A 4,077-nucleotide genomic window follows, 5' to 3' on the forward strand; every position below is an offset into this window, starting at 1 on the left:
ACCTGCCTTTTGCTTTTGTTTAATTACATTTTATTCACATTTAAGTATTCATTCCATTAGCTCTTAATAAAGACTGGTTTATCCACTTTATACCTATGCTTTTACAGTTATAAATATTTAATGTATATACCTCTATAAATAGATATAATTAATGTATCTATATGAAAATAAAAATGCATATTAATACACTCCTTTATACATATATTTCTATGTACATATTGTATGCATTGTATATAAATGTATATATTTTTATATAAGTTTACATTTATATACATTTTATATAAGTTTATATAAGTTTGCAGATGACAACAAGTTGGGCAGGAGTGTTGATCTGCTTGAGGGTAGGAAGGGTCTACAGAGAGATCTGGGCAGGCTCGATTGATGGGCCGAGGCCAACTGTATGAGATTCAACAAGGCCAAGTGCCGGGTCCTGCACTTGGGCCACAACAACCCCATGCAGCGCTACAGGCTTGGGGAAGAGTGGCTGGAAAGCTGCCTGGCGGAAAAAGACCTGGGGGTGTTGGTTGACAGTCGACTGAATATGAGCCGGCAGTGTGCCCAGGCGGCCAAGAAGGCCAATGGCATCCTGGCCTGTATCAGCAATAGTGTGGCCAGCAGGAGTAGGGAAGTGATCGTCCCCCATACTTGGCACTGGTGAGGCCGCACCTCAAATACTGTCTTCAGTTTTGGGCCCCTCACCACAAGAAAGACATTGAGGTGCTGGAGCGCATCCAAAGAAGAGCAATGGGGCTGGTGAAGGGTCTAGAGAACAAGTCTTATGAGGATCGGCTGAGGGAACTGGGGTTGTTTAGCCTGGAGTAAAAGGAGGCTGAGGGGAGACCTCATCGCTCTCTACAACTACCTGAAAGGAGGTTGTAGCGAGGTGGGTGTTGGTCTCTTCTCCCAACTAACAAGTGATAGGACGAGAGGAAATGGCCTCAAGTTGTGCCAGATTGGATATTAGGATATTAGGAAAAATTTCTTCACCGAAAGGGTTGTCAAGCACTGGAACAGGCTGCCCAGGGAAGTGGTTGAGTCACCATCCCTGGAGGTATTTAAAAACCGTGTAGACGTGATGCTTAGGGACATGGGTTAGTGGTGGACTTGGCAGTGTCAGGTCAAAAGTCGGACTTGATGATCTTAAAGGTCTTTCCCAACCTAAACAATTCTATAATTCTGTGATTTTATATCTGAACACTTCCTGGTACAAAGGAAGCAGAGGTTGCGACACTGGACAAAATGGTAGCTCCCTCCCACAAAATGGTAGCAGAAACCTGCCAGCAAGGGCTCCCGCCCAGGAAGTCTGGGCAGCGCAGGAGGCGGTTTCGAAGCAGGGCATGAGAGCTACCTAAAGCCCTCCCACCCCCCTCAGCTCACAGGCGTGCGCACGCTCAGGGCTTCTCCAGGGCCAGCCAGACACACTCGTGAAACGCCGGGAAGCTCCGGGCACAAGTGCTGCCGGGCAGGCTCTGCGCTCCTGCACAGGCGTTCTTCTCGCAGACGCTCACTCGCCACAGTCTCGCCAGAGAAACCTCCCTGCCACGATCGTGGACCGAAGCCGGACGGAGCTCTTGCACAACCCGGGACCAACCCTGCTCTCAAAGCGTGTGCTGCATGCAGGGTCGAGTCCTAGCACTGAGCATGCTCGTGTGCTTGAAACACCTCATCCTCACCCCCCAGCAACTAACGGGCAACACAAGCAGAGTCAGTGGTTCGGGAGAAGGCAACCTCACTCTCCTCAAGCCTCTCCAGCTCAAGACACAACAGCAGAGTCCCTCACCTCCAAGCACATGAAAGCGAGCAACTGCCGCTCGCGTACCTGCGTGGTGCTCTCTCCAAATGGCGGCAGCACCAGGCAGCTGCCTGCATCCGCAGTACCGCTATGCGGGATGCCACGTAAAGTTAGTCTGTGCTGCTCTCTGCAGAAGCAGCCCCTCTCCCCTCACCGTTTCCCGTTTTTAGGGGAAATCACCCTGGGCAACACACCAAGTCCAAAAGGAAGAGAAATCCCAACCCTCAGCACATTTCAGACACCATGCCACACGTTTCAGTCTACACACGGACACTACCGCTGTCTCTACCTTCCTGCACCCAAGCTCACGACGGCCGACTCAGCTGCCGGGCAAGGAGGCACAGCATTAAGTCCCATTCTTCACCGTTCCTTGAACGGTTTTACTTTATGCACACACAGCGCTTTACTAACCGGACCGTGTCTCTGTGTACATGTGTATTTACACACAGGTACACCCACATACCTACACCTGTACAGACGGCACTGCCTATACTTGTGTTTACACACGCTCCGTTGAACAAGCTGCTTACACACAAGGGCTTCGCCAGGAACAATCACAGAAATTTCAGCATAACTAGTTCTACAACAAACTTCCATCCGTGTCTCGGGGGGGCTGGGGCAGGCCATCACTGAGATCAGCTCAGCCACTGTCTCTCTGACAGGCTGGGAACCCTCATGGCATTCAACAAAGACCGTGCCTGTACGCAATCCAGCTCACAGGCACAAAGGTACTCCAGCTCCTTAGCCCAGCAATTCCTGCCCTTGCGCGTCCAGTGTGTTTCACTGACTGATCCTGGAACAACCTCTACCACAGCCACCTTCACAGCACCCCCTGCTCAGCTACCAGCCACAGCGGTACTGCACCCAGGAGGAGGAGCACACGCATGTTGAACACATGCACTTGCACACTTCCACACGGCAATGGGCGGCACCCACGCTGGGCATTTTGATCCCTCTCTCATCCTTTTAGAGACTTAGCAGCTGGTGAACAGAGCTTTTCAAGGAGTGAGAGGAGGTGGTGGTCACATGCCAGAAGGAAAAGATCCAGGAAGTCCAGATCTCTTGGACCCACTCATTGTGGGGACATCACGTGTTGGACCAATGCATAAGTCTGAACTTGGTATTGAAGCTGCAATGGTAAAAAGCATTCAAAGTCCTCTTCTCCTGCGTCTGCCTCCCCATCGTGCCATGCTGAGATAGTCAGGGGATCTCACGAACACTGCAGCATTAAGGGAAATGAGGCAACTAGCACTGCAGTGTCACTGATAGCAGTTTTGGATACCTGCCCTGCTGTAGGTGTGGGTTTTAGCCCTGTGCACTCCAATGAACCACAGCCACGGTGGGCTTAGGGTGCTGAGAGAAGAAGCTGCTCCCACATCTGGGTTGAGTGCCTTTCCCACAGCAGAAGCTTCCTATCAGACCTGGTACTGGAGGTGTACCTGGTTACCAAGGTACATAAGGTCAGTGTTGTGAAACTCGTTTGGTCCAGGTTTTTGTCTCACAGTCCTGAATATGCAAGCCTGCAAGAGACTACGCCCTGTGTGAACATATCCATTCAGCTGCTCAGACTGGCAGAGGGCCAACAGCAGCATTTGCAAACCAAACCGTACCTTAACCTTCATGCATTTATTGATTTTTTTGCGTGTTTATTGAGAATGCGCAAGCCTTGTAAAGCTGTGGGCAAATACAGACCCACCTGTGTAATAAGTGCTCAATATTACCCAACATGGTGAGATCTCCTCCAAGTTTCCACTGCTCTTCAGATGCCTGCACAGGGCTAAGAAACATAACTGAGTGTAACCAAATGATTGTAGGCAAGTAACTATCTGTATTTGCTCCTTATGTTAGGCTCAGACTGCAGCAAGACTATGTCGCATAACCTGGGGACTTGCACAAACAGATGGGTTCCCAGAGATCAGTAGAGCAAGACAGCTCACAAAGCTGCCCCTGCCCACTCCTCACTATCCCAGCCACCAGACCATGGTTCAGACCAGGTTGCTGACAAGCCTTCCCAGGTCTGTGCTCACTCACCAACAGCTGAGAAATGTCCAGGAGCAGCTTCCTAAACTGCCTGTCAGTTGGTCAGGTTTGCATGCTGCAAGCATCCTCAGCAGTCTGCCCAGGTTACTCTCCATCTCGTGGTCATCTTGCAGCAAAGCATTGAGAACAGGTGGTGAAAGCCTTAAGCTTCTGCTCCGTGCCCAGGGCTTCACTACCATAACTGTGTAGACGTGCCCAGAAGAAACAGAAAACAATTATTCCACATTTAAGAAACACATTCTTTT

This window comes from Pygoscelis adeliae, unplaced genomic scaffold (assembly GCF_000699105.1).
Source record: "Pygoscelis adeliae isolate BGI_AS28 unplaced genomic scaffold, ASM69910v1 Scaffold127, whole genome shotgun sequence".
NCBI lineage: Eukaryota > Metazoa > Chordata > Aves > Sphenisciformes > Spheniscidae > Pygoscelis > Pygoscelis adeliae.